Source organism: Adiantum capillus-veneris, chromosome 11 (genome assembly GCF_014529385.1).
Source record: "Adiantum capillus-veneris isolate H3 chromosome 11, ASM1452938v2, whole genome shotgun sequence".
Taxonomy (NCBI): domain Eukaryota; kingdom Viridiplantae; phylum Streptophyta; class Polypodiopsida; order Polypodiales; family Pteridaceae; genus Adiantum; species Adiantum capillus-veneris.
The window spans coordinates 41,540,589-41,557,918 of NC_140941.1; the positions used below are offsets into that span (position 1 = coordinate 41,540,589).

Genomic DNA, 17,330 nt, shown 5'->3' on the forward strand with positions numbered 1-17,330 from the left:
CTCATTCGTATTGTTTGGAGAGATGAACATGCTAGATATACGTGGGTCAAGGTGAGAGTTGAGACGGGGAGGCCACTTTATATAGCAATACGCATCGCCCAAGGGGAAGTCACTATACATGATTTTAGATGAGGGCATATGGGAGTTCTCTAAGGATGGGGATGTCATCTTCCTAGGGGACTTCAATGCTAGGACGGGCCACTCTCAAACAACCTTCTATGATACGGTATACCTTAGAGGAGATATTGAGAGAGCTGGATGTTAGTGATCTGGGATTGGCGAGGTGCTCATAGGATGTGGTGCATAATGAGTATGCGAGATATTTGGTAGACATGGGGATGGCACATGGACTGGCCATCCTGAATGACCTACTAAGATTTTCAGCAGCAAATGGGTTCATTTGTTTTTCTCACAGACATGGCCATCCTGAATGGCCTTCAAAGATTTCTAGCAGCAAATGGATTCACTTGTTTTGCTCACATACATGGGGCTAGCACAATGGACTATGTTATGGCTCACCCCACTTTTATACAATCTATTCAAGATTTTACAGTCTGCCCCAGGCCTGTTCAGTGTTGGGGTAGCAGCAGATCACGCCCTCCTTACATTTACAGTTTCATTCCAGTTTAGTACAGCTCCGTTGACCTAGACACCTACGCACACTCGATACACTTTTACATCGGAGATTGACTCTGTCTACATGGATAGCATTATACAAATGCTTGGCCATAGAGGAGTCGAGACACCCATTACAGGAGCTTACCCATATATGGCAGACTCTACATGATGCAACGGTAGATGCATACCCACACACCCAGGCCGGGCACGACGACGTTTTGGGAGTATGCCTCAGAACAGTTGGTATGATGAGGAGTGTAGAGAGACGAGAGCCACACTCCAGTGAGAGGTGCTCCCGGGAGCCATTACTCATAGAGTCATAGATAGCCTTCCGACGCCTAGTGCGACGGAAGAAGAGGACTTACCTTGCTCGGTTAGAGGAGGAGTTGTACAAGCTATTCCTGAGCTAGGACTCAAGCGAGGCATGGAGATTTTTTCATGAGCATTCCCCCCCACTGGCTATCACATCCACTGAGATTTGGGGCGCATATGAAACATCTCTTTACACAATTCCAGGGCAACAATCTCTACATGACCATCCAGAGCCTTTCCCACAATCATACATTTTTTTTGTTGTTTGCAAGAAAAAGATCCTTCCATTAGTTAATGATAACAGTCCGAAGGCTACAAATCACCTCTATGAGAGGACTACAGTAGAAACATGGAGAGACTCTCCCAGTGAGAAAAAATATGTATAATGGGGCACGAGAAGGGAGGAGGGAGAAGCCACAATAGTGGCCAGTAGTGCCATTTGGGCGCACCTTGAACCATGGTGAAGAAAGTCCCTCGGCACCATAGTCACAAGAAAGCCTCTTGGCGCTCCAGCATGCAGTCAAAGCTATCGTGAAGTCTCTCAAATTGACCCCTGAGTGTGTATCAGCTCCAGCCAAATGTCCCTACAGTCTTTGCCGATGGAACAAGCCGAGCCTCGCAAATGTGAAAGCAACGGGCTTGCTGTCGTGCAGCTCCGCTTCCATGATGGGAAAAAGATCATAAGGATGCACATTCTACATGATTGATGACCAATGGTCAGAGCTTGATAACAAGCTAATTTTATGTTTAATGTATGCCAGATGTGGCTTTAAAGGGCCAAAAGTTGTCGTAGTGATGCTAAAAGTGAGTAAGGTTGAAGTGAGCACGAATGGGAGATTATGGACTAGAATTGCAATGCTCGAAGTGCTCTACAAGCCTATCTTTACGGCTCATCAATTGGAGCTACGGTGAGGAAGCTATGGCAACTTGAAGCTAGGATGGTTTGCAGATCCATACCGAATTGGGCAGCTGTTGATGAAGGGTCAAAGTTGATATGAATGCATGGGCCTGAAGTGCTTGCTTTGTGGAGCGCGTCGGTCTTTTCAGATCGGCAATTGGAGTTTTGGTTGTTGAGATATTGCTAGTTAAATTTTCAACGGGGGCCAGTTTCGTATAAATTTGGTCGCATCGGTTATTGTTCCATCTGGGAGTTTTTGGGCTTCTACTAAGGAATTCGGGAAAAGGATGTTGCGCTTGGCAGTGCTTTAGTTGATTTCTATGTCAGATGGCTAATGGAGAGATATATGATGTTTTATGCAATGCTTTGGTTATTATGTGTGTCAAGTGTGGTGCCCGTATGGAAGCACAAAGTTTTTGATGAGTTTTCAAGTTCAAAATTGTCGTCTCTTGGAGAGCATTAATTGCGGGTAATGCCCAATATGGCGATGAAAGTCGGTTACAATGGTATGGTAGGCAATGATTTGGATGATATGTTGTGCTTAGCGATGCCTTGGCCGATATACATGCCAAATGTGGTGCCTTGCTTGATGTGTAAGCCCAATGTGGTGTTCAAAAAGGGAGCCGACTGCACAATATAAAGAAAAGGCCAATGGCCGCCAAGAGAAGCCGCCTACTATGGATTGAGGCATACCATGTGTGAAGGGGGGAAAAAACAAAGAAAAGAGTAGCATGGCGTGCAGACATTGACGAGCAACGTGGGGGGGGGGGGGGGGGGGGGAGGAATTCTTGGAAGCAGCTCATGCGAGGCTCAGGTGATTGCGAGCAAGAAACGAGATTCGACGAGCTCAACAAGGCGCCCCATTTGGTGCCATTCTCAAGTGATTTGGCGGAGATGAAGTTGCCACCTGCCACGTCATCAAGGGCTTGATTCCACGGACCCTAGCACGACGGCGCGGTCGTTGCTTAGGGAAGGAGGGCTATTTTAGGAAGTATAAAAAAAGGGGAGAGGACAAAAATGAGAGGAGAAGAGGGGAGCGGTTTTTTTGGAGGGCATGGAAAACTTGTGGAGGAGGGAAGACGGAGGTCCGTGGTGAGAGCTCTCGTGGTGGGAAGAGTAGGGCGAGAAGAAGATGGATGGGAAATCTCTCTCTTCTCGACTATTTTCTCTCTCTCTCTCTCTCTCTCCCCCCCCCCCCCCCCCAAAGCAAGGAAGGCATGAAAAGAAGGGGATGAAGCCCATGGTTTGTCAAGGCAAGTAGAAAGAGTCGGGAAGGGCTCATTTCTAAAAGCTGCATAGTTCTTATGCTATGGTTATTGACTAAAACTAGATCAGTACGGCTATCGCCATTGATGGAGTTGCTTTGAACTCTCTACTAAAAGCCAAGTGAACTTGGTGAGTTAAGAGGAAGGGGATGAAGCAGGAAGACTGACACTGAGAGGAGGTTTTAAAGACCTCAACTGAAGGATGCAATTTTCCAACAATCAGAGAAGGAGCTTTGCGGAGCTCATGAGGGCAGTTGAAGCAAGAAAAACAATACAGATCATCAATTTAAGTTTTGTTAATCATGTTGGTAAGACATGGAGCCGTTAACGGCTCGCTTAATGTTGTAAAGGGAGCTTAAACTCCTAGTTTTCAGTTAATCCAAGTTACGGTGCTGTTAACAGCTTGCCTTGGCTATTGATTAAGCTGTAGCTAAAGCTTTACTCAATTTACTGATGATTACGGTAACTGCCGGAGCTTTCAGTGTTTGTTGTTCTCTCTCTCTCACACCTTCCACAGCCAGGGGCTCCGCGCCGTCCCGGCTCACGTTTCGAACCCATGTCTCCCAATATACTTGGTGAACCCGACGCAAAACGAGCCGGGGTGGGAGGTGAAGATGGAGATGCCAAAACAATTCATGCAATTTATTGAAGATTTCAATTCAAAAGGATTTGATGGGAACCGAGCAATTTCAAATTTACCAAAAATGTTGCAATTAGCTTAGGGATGTTTGCTCGAAGAGCCATGAAGATGAAAAAGCAAATTGATGATGCAGTAGAGATGGCACTTGATGCCGTATGGGAACAGTGTGGTGTTTTTCAAGGGCACGACCCAGATGATGCAAAAACGTTGGTCTTCTTCTTGAGAAACGCTAGGGCTCTTGCTGAGGTGCTGCATATCTGTTGCGGTGCTTGCCTCCTTCTGTGCCCTGGCTATCTTGCCTCTACTGAGTAGCCAATGGGTTTCTTTTATAGCTGTTTGTCAATTTGCCCTATCTACTTTTTCAACAAAAGTCACTTATTAATAAATAAATGAAAAATGTGTACTTTGGGAAAAAGGGTTCTATGCTTTGGAAAATGCTCATGCTGAAGCTTGAAATGACTGTACTGTGCAAGAAAGGGTATGTAACTATGACCGGCCTGGACATACACGTCTTGCTAGAGGCTCACAAAGTGCTAGGCTCAGTCCTAAGCTAAGACTCATGCTAGACTATGATAGAAGCATGTCCACGTGGCGCAAGTGAAGTGCGTACCTGACAATTTTGTTGTTAATTTCCCGTCTCAATGTCATTCTCTTCTTTCAAAAAGTGGTATTATTGCATTGGAAGTTCGTGAGTCTTTGTGTGATCATGATGTAACTGTTAAGTGTTATTTGGATTCTCTTTTGGCTGAATTTGCGGACGTCTTTTCACCGGATTTACTAGACTGGCTTCCACCGTCTTGTGGGCTTGATCTTGATCATAAGATAGAGCTTTTGCCCAGTAGTCAGCCCATATCTTTGCAACCTTATAGGTTCAACGCAAAATAGGAAGACAAGATAGCAAGGCAGCTTCAAGCCTATCTTGCCAAAGGTTTTATTGAACCTATTAAGTGTTCTTGGGGTGCTTCGGTTCTTCTCGTTAAAAGGGACGGCGGGATGCGCTTATGCTTAGATTACAAAGGTCTCAATGAGGTCACCATCAAGAACAAGTATCCGTTACCTCGCATGGATGACCTTATGGACCGACTCTCGGATGCTTATTATTTCTCCAAGATCGATTTACGTTCCGGGTACCATCAGATACGGATACATCCACGTGATGTCTCGAAACCTGCGTTTCGTACACAATATGGACATTACTAATTTTTGGTTTTACCCTTTGGGTTGACCAACGCTCCTGCCACTTTTTAACAAATGATGAATAATCTCTTTCTCCGTATTTGGGAAAGTGGGTTGTTGTGTTCCTCGACGATATCTTAATTTACAACAAAACACTCGTGGAGCATCTACAACACCTTCGTCTCGTCTTGCGTGTTTTGAGGTGAGAAAAGATGTATGCGAAGCAAAGCTAGAGCAAATTTTTTCGCCAGTCATGCCATCTCGGCCGATGGCATTTGCAGTGACCCCGACAAGATACGTACCGTGCTGGATTGGCCCATTCTTCACACGATTAGGCAAGTAAAATCCTTTTTGAGTTTTATGGGCTTCTTTCATAATTTCATAAAGGACTTCGCTCATATTGCTGAACCTTTTACCGGTTTATTAAAGGGCGTCCGAAACAAAAAACGTAGTGTTAGCCCTTCTATTCAATGGATTGACGAGCTCAATCAATGTTGCCAAACATTGAAGCGACTTGTTACTACTCCACCGATGTTGCAGATTGTTGATCCGAACAAACCCTTTGTGGTGGAAACGGATGTCAGTGATTATGCAATCTGTGCCGTTCTATACCAGGATGGGCGACCTGTAGCATTCGAAAGTCGCGAGCTCATGGATGTACAGACGCGTTATTTCACACAGAAGAAGGAATTGGTGGTGGTCATTCATGCCTTAACGGTTGGTGCCATTATCTCTTTGGTGCCCACTTCGTGGTATGGACGGACCACCATTCTTTGAAATATCTCTGTGATCAGCCCGACCTCCGTGGTCGAAAGGCAAGGTGGGCCGAACTCATGCAAGAGTGCGATTTCTCCATTGGGGCATGTCCAGACCACTCTTGGTGTATGAGCAACTTGTTATTAGCATGGAGAGCCTTTTCCATCTCTCTCTCTCTCTCATTCTTAGATGTCGTGTCTCTTCCTACCTGAGTGATCTTTCTTCTCCACGCTTGCCATGTTCATTCATGTGGCATTGCAGTTGTTCTCTTGTGTCGAAGAATCTTATCAGAGCCGAGCCAAATTGAACTTGAGGTGTCCATCGGATTGGAGGCCAGTTCTTGTCTTCATTGCATCTACCACTGATTGTTTTGACATGGTATCAGAGCCCTAGGTGACAAGGCCACCTTGATAGCCACATGGCCCTCACATTGCTATCCCACTTTTGTACTTCGTTTGGGAGGTTGGCCATTGAGCATCTCTAGAGGTCTTGTATATACGCAATATACAACCTCCTTTCGTGGAGAGAGAGAGAGAGAGAGAGAGAGAGAGAGAGAGAGAGAGAGAGAGAGAGAGAGAGAGAGAGAGAGAGAGATGAAATGTTATATTAACGTCTTCGAAAGGCCAAAATGACCTATGAGACCAAAAAGATACAATTGGTGAATTTGATACCATGTCTGGACTCTGAGTACGAAAAGTACAAAGAACTAAAACTAAAACTAAAAAACACTAAGGGAATGAATTTGAAGTTGATTCGGAAATGAGACGAGATAGAGAGGGGTGGGGGCGGGGGGGGGGGTTCAAATGAGATCTCTCATCGGTCGTTGTCGAATCTCATCAACCTCCTCCATGGTCAGTACTCTGGTTGGGCGTCTTGCATGTCGAGCTAGAGTGATCTGTATCTTCTACTGTAGCCTTCGTCGATGGTGGGAGACCCCTCAAGGTTGTGGGCGTCTGGATCTGCCTGGCTCAATTGCTTGGTCAATCGACGTACCTCTAGTGTGGGTGGGTGGGCTCTGAGATCTGCTGTGATGACTGCTCCTCTGGCTCTCCCCTGGCTGGTGTAAAGAAATCTGTGATTCGTCTTTGAGAGAGAGAGAGAGAGAGAGAGAGAGAGAGAGAGAGAGAGAGAGAGAGAGAGAGAGAGAGAGAGAGAGAGAGAGAGAGAGAGAGAGATAGATAGTTCTATTATCGTCCTGGGAGGTCAAATATGACCTATGGGACCAAATGAACATGTCACGTGGTGTGAGTGGAGTTCATAAGTGACTCTCGATGCTCAAAAATGGCTGAAATGAGCGTCGCAATAGAGAGTCCACATCGTGGTTGGGAGAGGAAGGTATGTAGGGAGAGATCATGGCTGAATATATGGGGAAAAGAGGACCTAATGTGGTCAAAAGCTGAGCACTCAAGTAGTGTGTGGTACTCACTCTCTCGCACTTGACGAGGGCATAAGGTGCAAAGTCGATGACACTCCTCGCCAGTGCCCCAACGTCCTGTCTCGCAGCGTAGAGAATGGGAGCTTAAGACGAATGGAGGCAATGGTGCGGATCGCACTCAACGGGATGGGCTCAAGGATGTAGGAATGGGTTCGGTTACCTCGTTCCGAGAAGAAGAGAGATTTGTAGTTTGGGGCAACGTGTGTGGTGTAATGGCTGAAGCGAGAACCTCCGGATTTCTCCCAAGCCGTGATACATTGGCGTTGTAAGGCGGCCTCATTAACTTGGGAGTCGATCGACGCATCCTTGACCAAGTGACATGCATCCTATCTTCCAAACCATTTCTTGATATCAAGCATCCACCCCGAACTTAGTATTTTGCTCTTGCATGTCTTTTGAACCATTTGACTTGCTTCATATGCGATTCTAGGAAGTCGATGCAAAGGGCTACATTGTGTCTTACGCATGTACTCCACAACCCTTTGCATGCCCAAGACCTCAATGGGAAGCAATCCGGACTCAAGAAGTAAGAGCATGTAGGGTGTTTGTGTCTTGACTTGGAGAAAGTTGGTGAGAAAACGCTTTTGGACATTCTCAAACTCTTTCCAAGTAGACTTCCCGATGCCTCTACCCCACACCTCCACTCCATAAAGAAGCACCGGTGTCACCAATGTGTCAAAGAGGTACTTTTTGAGAGCCCAACACTTGATCTCTCCTGCATTGCACATGTTCTCAAATGCATAATAGGCCCTCTTTCCAGCTTCCAAGCGACGCATTGCACAATCCTTCCATTTATGATTGGATGGAACCTCAAGGCCAAGGTACTTGAAGTGATCTACCACTTCAAGTTTCTCATTGTTATATACAATGCATGGATTTTCATCATTGAGGGTCTTTACAAGCATAACCTTGGTTTTGGATCCATTCACGATCAGCCCGCTATGTAGGCAAAAGCGTTCCAAGACACTCATAAGCTTTTGTGCATCTTCTAAGGTATGTGCCAAGAGCACTACATCATCGGCATAAAGCAAAAGCATTATCACCGCATTTCCAATCTTAACCTCTTCTATGCCTTCTTGCTGCATAAAGTCAAGAACCATGCATTCCAATTCATCAATGAGTAGCCCAAAGAGGGTTGGGGAAAGTGGGCATCCTTGTTTGACACCAATAGAGAGAGAGAGAGAGAGAGAGAGAGAGAGAGAGAGAGAGAGAGAGAGAGAGAGAGAGAGAGAGAGAGAGAGAGAGAGAGAGAGAGATTTATTTACGTCTTCTAAAGGCCGAAGTCGGCCTATGAGACAAATCAATGTACATCTAGTGGTAGTCCGGGTGTCCGGAAAAGAAAATACTGAAAATAAAATGATGAAATGAAAGCTAATCTAGAACCGGGATGTGCAGTGTGGTGGTATGATGGTAATGTGTGGTGGTATGGGTATATATGGCTCTGGCACTACAGATACTGACCATATGAATATATGGCTGTGGATGTAGCTCTGTCACAGCAGAAAATGACTACCTCGTGCTGAGTGAAAGTAAAAGTGTGAGGACATACCCGTATCAGAGCTGGCTAGTAGTGTGTAATGGGTGATGGGTATAAAAAGTGGTACATGGAGGGGAGGGGCTGAAAAACCTGATGTAAGTGGGTGCTCCAATGTGTGGTGGAGCGGGCCCTCTCCAGCTGCTACTCATGAAGTGTACGGATCCTCAGTATATCCTGCTGCTATAGACGGGGCCGTCGGTATCTTGACTCCCGGGGTCGGCGTCGTGCTCGCTGTGCCTCTGCCTGCTCGAGTGTCAGCGCAGTCGTCGTCGACGGTGTGGGATCCCTTGAAGTCATTCTCTGGAAAAACATAGTGATCGTCTGCTGAACACCTCCAGTGTCATGTTGTCGTGGTCGTGTAGACTCCTCACGTATGTGGAGTGCTCTTGTGATGAAATGGCCCACATGAGTCTGGTCTCTCCTCCTCATGCATGTCTGGAGAGTGCCCTCAATACCAAATCTCTGTCTAAGCTCTGAGTAAGCTGGGCATCGTAGCATGAAGTGCTCCTCCGTCTCCACCTCTGTCTGACACACTCGGCAAGTTCGGTTCTCTCGTGGTATGCCTCTGGTTCTTTCTCGCTCAATCTCAAGCTGGTGTGATGAGACTCGGAGCTGGCCGATGGCTACCCGTAGGTGATGTGGCATGTACTGCTGCATATACTGAGGGGTGTCTATGAAGCCCTGATCTGATATCTGGAGAAAATGCTCATGGTAGTGGAGTATTTTCGTCGGTAGTGGCTGCCTGGGGCTGATCCATGTCCTCTCAATGTAAATATGCGAAATCTCTTGCCTGATGATCCTATTCCTCTCCTGGTGAGTGAAAGTATAAGTAGGTGCATGGATGTCATACTCGAGTGGTGGTAGTTGATCTATATCAAGCCCATGTCTAATGAACCACTCGCTGGTCTGTGCATACCAAGAAGAGGCATCTCCCGCCAGTGCCATAGACTGTGATGCGTGTAGTGCTCGATAGGCAATGCGGTCCCTATCCATACTCTGTAATCTATGTAACAAGTAAACCGTCTGAAACAGTGCCTGTGACTATATCATGTGGTACGGACGGCTTGCTACGGATCATCCTGGAGATCATCAGTACCTGTGGGCGCTCTATCAAAGGCCAGATCGAGTCTGCCAAGCCAGGTCCCCATATGGCTGCCCCATACACAAGAGCCGGTGTAACCAAAGTGTCAAAAAACCACCCCTTTGTACGGGGCTCCTGAAAGTGTGCCTGGTGGCACTGTCTCTCCATCTGTGCAAGTGTGGAGTACCCCGTGGTCTGTCTGTCTCTGGCTGCCTGTGTCATGAAAAAGGCCCCTGATGCCATGGTAAAAGTCACCCCCAAGTAGACATATGAGCCTACAACCTCGATACTGTCCCCTGCTGCTGTGAAAGAGCTCTCTCGTGTGATCTGTGGCACGTGCTGATGTATGAAAGATGAGAACCTTGGTTTTCCCAAGGTTCACTGAGAGCCCTCGCTACGCACAAAAGTCATCAAGCCCAAGTAGATGCTGACGCAGCCCCTCTGCTGACTCTGATATGAGTACAATATCATTGGAATATAATAGTATATGGACTGTCGTGCCACCCATCTCCACCCCATCACCTCCTCTATGCTGAATAAAATCCACTATCTCATCAATGTAGAGCCCAAAGAGTGTAGGGGAGAGTGGACATCCTTGTTTCACACCAATGGTGCTAAACAAGGTCTCTGTAGTGCCTCCTGGACATCGTACTCGCCCACATACCTGCTCATAAAGTGTATATATGCCCCATATCATGTCCTCCTCAAGCCCAAGTGAGAGTAGTCGCCTGAAGAGTCGCTCACGTGGCATTGTATCAAATGCTTTGCGAAAGTCCACAAAGCAACAATAATGCCTCCTCTTCCTCACTCGTGCCTGGTCGATCAAGCAGCGTAGCGTGAAGATATGATCGATGGTAGAGTATGTGCGGCGGAACCCAGCCTGTCCTGCAGCTCGGATGCCTGCTGCCTCTGCTGTGGTGCTAAGCTCCTCCTCTAAAACCGCGCCATAGAGCTTGGCCAACATGTGGCCAATCATGATAGTCCTGTATGTGTTGGGATCCATGGTGTCTCCAGACTTGTGTATAGGTACAATAATGTGCTGTGTCCACGAGTCTAGAAATCCCTCCACAAGTGCGCGGTTAGAGAGATGAGCTATGAAAGGTGCCAAGGTCTCTCTCCCATAAATCAGATGCTCGGCCTGTAGCTCGGTCTGGTCTCGAGCTCTACCATGCTGTAGATGCCGGATGGCTCGAGCTACCATCTCTGATGTGAAGAAGGACAAAGTGGTGGGGCGTGGTCCCTGTGGCAGGGGTATCGGTGGTAAAGGTCCTCTGCATAGCGGTACCATGTGTTCGGGTCCTCGATCGACGTCGGTGGCCTGCGCTCGCGGAGAGAGAGAGAGAGAGAGAGAGAGAGAGAGAGAGAGAGAGAGAGAGAGAGAGAGAGAGAGAGAGAGAGAGAGAGAGAGAGAGAGAGAGAGAGAGAGAGAGAGAGAGAGAGAGAGAGAGAGAGAGAGAGAGAGAGAGAGAGAGAGAGAGAGAGAGAGAGAGAGAGAGAGAGATGAAATGAAATGTTATATTAACATTGTTAGGAGTTTTTTGGAAGAAGTGATTGCGCATATGTACAGTGATTGCGCATATGTACATACACATGCATGGTGCATCGAATAAAGGATTGCCCATTTTCCAGAGCCAGGTGGTTACGTGGGGCCTACATGTGTACAGGTAGGACAGCGTGTACACAGTACATTGATTTCCATTATCACCAGTACCAGTGTGTTTTTCCTTAATAATGAGGAGTTGGTAGCGCGTAAAACTTCTCGAGGAAGCTATCCGCGGGCCAACGACATGAGGTAAGCAGGTGCGTCAGATGGCATCTAGTGGTGTCAGGAGATCGAATGGGATCAACATTTGCACGTGGATAAGTACGGACATAACGTGGGTGTTTTCTTGTGATAATTATGCAAAAAGGTCATCATGAGAACTGTATTTGGGGGCCACTTCACGTGGTGGCGAGATGCATTATTGGAAAAAGTTGAGTGCCAGGTGTGCGGATGGATGCAGCAGGGTGACAACTATGCACTGCGAGGCCGCTTTTTGGCCTGTTCGGGGTCAGTTTGAGGTCAACTAAAAGGCCAAAGGTGCTCAAGTAATAAAGCTAAGTGTGGGAACTAAAAAAACTGAGAGAAGACCAGAAAAAACGTGGAGAGAAGAGGAGGAACAGTCGCAACTATGTTTTTTCTGTTTTTGGAGCCTGTTTTGGCCATAAACTGTTCATCCGAGGTCGGATTTGAGCACTTTGACATTGTAGACTGGGGTTTTGGGCTGTTCCGGACGCGATGGCGCTGTCCATTTTGCCAAATTCCTCACTGTTTTTCTGCTGTTTTTGCTGTGTAAGTTTCTCCTATGAGCGAAGCTTCTTCTCCAATTTGTGATTGTATCTGGCATATTTTACCCATATTGTGTGAGCTATTTGCCCCATTGGTGTTGGCCCAAGCTCAATTGTATCTAAACATCAGAAATTCTTCTCTTTTGAGCTGAGTTTTTGGGTGTGTGTGTGTGTGTGTCTCTGTGTGGAGTGGGTAAATGGGTAGTCTCTCTCTACTCACTCCATCGGTGTTTTCCCTGTTTCGGCCAGATGGATTGTGTAAGCCGAGTGGTTCCCCATAGTGTGAGTGTATATCGTCCCAAGAGTGTGTGTCGGGTCATTATAGAGGCCTTCTGTGTGTTTTCATCCCGCTCACAACGTCTTCAAAAGACCAAAGTGACCTATGAGACCAGAAAGTTACAATGTGGTGGATCTGATACAAAGTCAGAGTAACAAGATGACAAAATGACAGAATGACAGAATGACAAAATAAAATACTATGGAATCCTAAATTGCTAGGTGTGGATTAAGCAACTAGCTGGGATAGCTAGATCATAGGAGATCCAGCATTGGTCACTGGCGGATCTCCTCAATCTTCTCCATGGTTAGTAGTCTGACCGGGCGTCGTGCACGTCGAGCCAAAGTGACCCAAATCCTCTGATACAGTGTCTTTCGATGCTGTGTAGTCCTCTGCAGTCGTGGGCGTCTGGATCTCCCCAGCTCAGTCGTTCGGTCGATCAGTATGCCTCTGGTGTAAAGCGATGAGCTCTGCTGTGGTAGTAACTCCTCCGGGTGTTCAGTGGCAGCTCTAAAGAAGTCTGTGATCTGTCTCTGAGACTGGCTAGCGTGTCCTCTCATCAGGCTCTCTCTGTGTCTGTGCAGCTCAAGCAAAAACAAACCCAGGCATCTCTGATCCTCGTACCGCATGACTCTAGAGAATGGTCCAAAGCCCTCTCTGAACAAGCAATGGAAGCGGCCTCGTATCTCGTAGTAGACGGGGCAGTGGCATGTGTAGTGCAACTCTGTCTCAAAAAGATCCTCCAAAAGTCGAAGAGACTGAGTAAATCCTTCATCCTGAACAGATAATACACCACTCGGAGAGACAACTCAAGTCGGGGAGTCTACATCGAAAGTATTTAGTCAAGTTCAAGAATTACACTCCTTTAGATGCAAAGTGGATGACTGAGTCCGATCTTAAGGACTACCCAGACATCTTGCACAGTTATGTTGACGCTCTACAGTTGAGGTCAACTGTTTAGAACCAACAGAGATGTAACTAAGTCAGACTTTGTAAATAATTAATTTATTTACGAGAAAAAAATTATCTAATTAGTTGTGTGCACATCAGAATAGATTTAGCAGTTCTGGGGCCTCAGGTGCGCCCAAGTTTGGGCCAGTGCACCTCAGGGAGACCCTAGCAGAAAGTACCCTGAAGCCCTAGCGATTGGGAAATCGGGTCTTCAATGAAGGGGTAGATAGTAGCCTCAGATTTCAGGCTCAGAAAATTACGCGCGCTAGTGCAAGCACAGGAATGAGATGGGGTCCTTAGAATATTAACCCTAAGGCCTGATTATTTTACGGCCTTAGGATAAGTTAGTTAAAGTATTCTTAAATGATTTGCGCTGGACCAAATGGCCGGACAAGTGCGAACAGGTAATGCCAGAGCAGTGTCGGTACGGCACTGTGCTGGGGAGCAGCTAACAATTTAATTGGTTGCATCTATGTGTGCAGTTGTGCACTTAATTGCACATTTCATTAACTAGCAGAGGATTTTTAAAGTCAAAAGTTGAATGGTTTTTAAATTTTAAAGTAAGTGTGCCACTTGGCACACTTTCCCATGCAATCTCTCTCTCTCTCTCTCTCCCTCTCTCCCTCTCTTCATGCTAGCGCCCCCTCTTCTGGGAGGCTATAAGAGAGCAGCCCCTCCCCCTCTTGCCAGGTTGGTAGTGCACTACCCCCCCTAAGTTGAACGTCCTCTACACAGTGAAGCTCTCCATTGAAGCTTGAGAGCAACACCTTGTGGTGTATGTGGAGCCTCTGTGCACCCATCGCCTAGAACAAGGCCTCTCATGGTCATAGGCAGCTGTGGGAGAAGTTTCATCGCATAAAGTAGTAGAAAACTCTTTTTCTCTCTCTACTAGTTGCTGCAAATTCTCTGTTTTCAGCCCCTAATCACCTGTATTAGGGTGAATTTCAGCAAAGCTTTAGTAGGAAACTATTCCTCTCTACCTACTATACACACACACACAAAGTTTGGAGCATTTCTATCGCGAAAAGGACCTCCGTTTCGGCATTGGAACGCGCTCAGGTAACAATTTCTGGTTATGTGCAGAAAATTATAGCAAGCGTGTGTGTGTGTGTTTTGCATGTTTCCTTCGTGGGTTGACTGCAGGAATGATTATGTCCGAAGAGACATAGTTAGCGGAAGATAGACTCTCGTTTTGGAGAGCTTCCGATGAGTTTTGTGGAAGATAGACTCTCATCTACGAGAGCTTCCCAAAATCTCACAGAATAGGAAAGATCCTCTTAGTAGTCAGGAGAGCAGTTCTTCTACTCTCTCAGTCAGAAGAAGAAGAAGAACAAGAAAGAATAGAGGACGGGCTTTCGCCCCGTTCTTGTGCTTGTAAAGAATTCTCCCTTAGTAATAAAGATATTCTCTTTATGGGGGGGGACCAACCCATCTTCTGGTCCCCAATGATGTGTCAAGCTTTCTCTCTTTCTCTCCAAAGTCTCTTGAGTATATAAATTGCATTTAACAGTCAGTTTTCGCTTCCGTATTTTTGTGACAGTAGCTCAAGTAGAAATAAGCCAAGGTATCTCTGATCCTGATACCTCATGACTCTATCCAGGGGTCCAAAACCCTCCCTGAATAAGCAATGGAAGCACACTCGTATCTCATGATACACAGTGCAGTGGCATATGTAGTGTAGCTCTGTCTCTGGCTCTCTACCACATAGTTGGCATATCCTAGACTCCGGTGGTATCCCTCTGAATCTACCCGTCTCAATCTCTAGCTGTTGTGAGGATGTGCGAATCTGACCAATAGCACATCGCAGACCATGAGACAAATGAGTGTCCATGTAGCTCGGACGAGTCACAAACCCATCTCCCGAAAGTTGGAGAAGATGCTCTTTGTAGAAAGCCATCTTCGTGCCCAACTCCTGCATCGGCTCTACCCATGTCCTCCTGGTGTCCAACTGTATAAGATCTTGATGAATGAGTCTAGTGATCTTCGTCCGTGTGACTGGCAGTGAGGGTGCATCCAGGGAATAGTGAAAGGGAGGCAATCTATCCATGCTGAGACCATGCCTCTGAAACCATGAGGTCATCTGCGCATACCAACATGATGCGTCGCCCTGCATCGCTAACTGTCTAGAGGACTCAAAAGCCAATCTAGTATATCTGTCTCTATGTGTATCCCATAGACTGTGCATAAAGGACACTGATCTGGTAAGAGCCTCAATCTCTATAGGAGGGGCGGCTACCTCCGCTCGAATAATCGCATGTGGTACGGAGGCCTTGGCTCTAATCATCCAGGATATCATAAATACCAAGGGTCTCTCCCCAAACCTGGACCCCATAAAGCATAGCTGAAGCAACCAAAGTATCAAAGAGCCATAGCTTTGTTCGTGGTTCTTGAAACTGAACGTGCAAACACATCCTCTCTAGCCCTCCCAATGCCGCATAGACTCTGGACAGTCTAGTCTCTGCTGCTCTCCTCAGAGTAAACCTCGGTCACGTGAATTCCACTCCCAGATATGTATATTCATCTGTGTACTCCACAGTGTCCTGACCATATACGAGTGTAGGTGCCGATCTCTTGACCCACTGTGGTGTGGTGTTAAACACCATAACCTTGGTTTTACCAAGGTTCACAGACAATCCACTATCCTCTGCAAAGTTGTGCAATGCATCCAACTGCCCTCTGCATGCCCTCTGGCGACTGTCTGTCAAGCCCCATCTCCGATATATCCATCTCTCTAAGCATCTTCTCCGAGGTATCATATAATACCGTTTGGGAGTTGGCCGTCTTGGCATTAAAGTCTCCCAAGAGAATGATATCTCCATCTCTAGAGAACTCCCACTGCCATATGTCATCATCAAGTATAGAGAAAGGGGATTGCCCTCTAGGTGAGGTATAGACTGATGTGCTAGGGGGAAAGTAACATATAGCAATGTATAAGAATCTGCCTGTCTCAGCTCTCAGTCTCACCCACATGTATCTCGCCTGGTCATCTCTCCGGACAATCTGTAATAGCGGCTGCAACTCCTCCTTGAATAAGACTGCTACCCCTCCTGAACCTCGACTCCCATGTTGGGATCTAGCGTCTAGCCGACAAGCTGTCTCCCATAAATAACCAGTCACACTTGGCATCAACTGTCCAGATTTCTGATGTGTCTCTGAGTAAAAGACAACGTCTCTATCTATGAAGCTATCCTCAAAAGGCACCCACATCTAGCCTATATGATCCATACAATTCCATGCCGCCATCCGGAGTGTGGTCCCATATGTCTCGCACCGTTATGTTGTGCGTCTTTCCAAAACCACTACTTTCCCTCCTCTATAAAAGGCAATTTTTCCCTTCTCCCTTGCTGCCTTGATTTCTGGCATCAATTCTTGCATATGTGCTATTTGTGCTAAAGTAAGGTCATCCCATATAAATATTCCAGTTTTCTTAAGTGCCAGTCTCTTCTTAAGGAATTCCTTCCTTGTTTCCAAAGTCCTTATTAGCAGTTTGTGCCATCCTTGAAGGAAACAAGTAGCCCACATGGCCATTTACGAGTTTCCTTGTTTCCTTGTTTCCTGACCATATACGAGTTTCCTTGTTTCCTTGTTTCAAGTAGCCCACATGGCACAAACTGCTAATAAGTCCTTGTTTCCTTGTTTTCAAGTCTCCGTTCCCCGTTCCCATTCCAAGTTCCCGTTCCGAATCCCCGTTCCGTGTTTCAAACGTGAGTACCCGTAACAAGGAATAGCATTTTGTTCGGTGTTCCCGTTCCGCGTTCCCGTTCCGGTTTCCCGTTCCTGGTAATTATGAAAATAAGTGCTCTCTCTTTGACGTTTCCCTTCTCATCTACTTCCTTCTTTCCTACTCTCCAGGCACCTGTGTGCATAGGTTCCGGGATGCCCATGCGGTGCAGGAGTTCCTTCACTTCGTCTTCTACATTTCGGTGTCTTTGATACCAGTAATACGCACATGGAGGGCTCTAGTCCTCTTCTGTTCCTCCTCAATGGTCATATTGATGATGGTAGAAGTCTGTGCGGCTTCTGGCTTCCGGGCCTTCCCTTTCTTTGCACCTTCAA

General features: G+C 46.7%; 1 protein-coding gene across 1 annotated transcript in view; it reads left to right on the forward strand.

Annotated features, from left to right (window-relative positions):
• The window catches only part of LOC147447151 (U-box domain-containing protein 44-like), a 112,186-nt gene that overhangs the window by 60,018 nt on the left and 34,838 nt on the right, over window positions 1-17,330 (forward strand). The gene's annotated exons all lie outside the window — the stretch shown is intronic.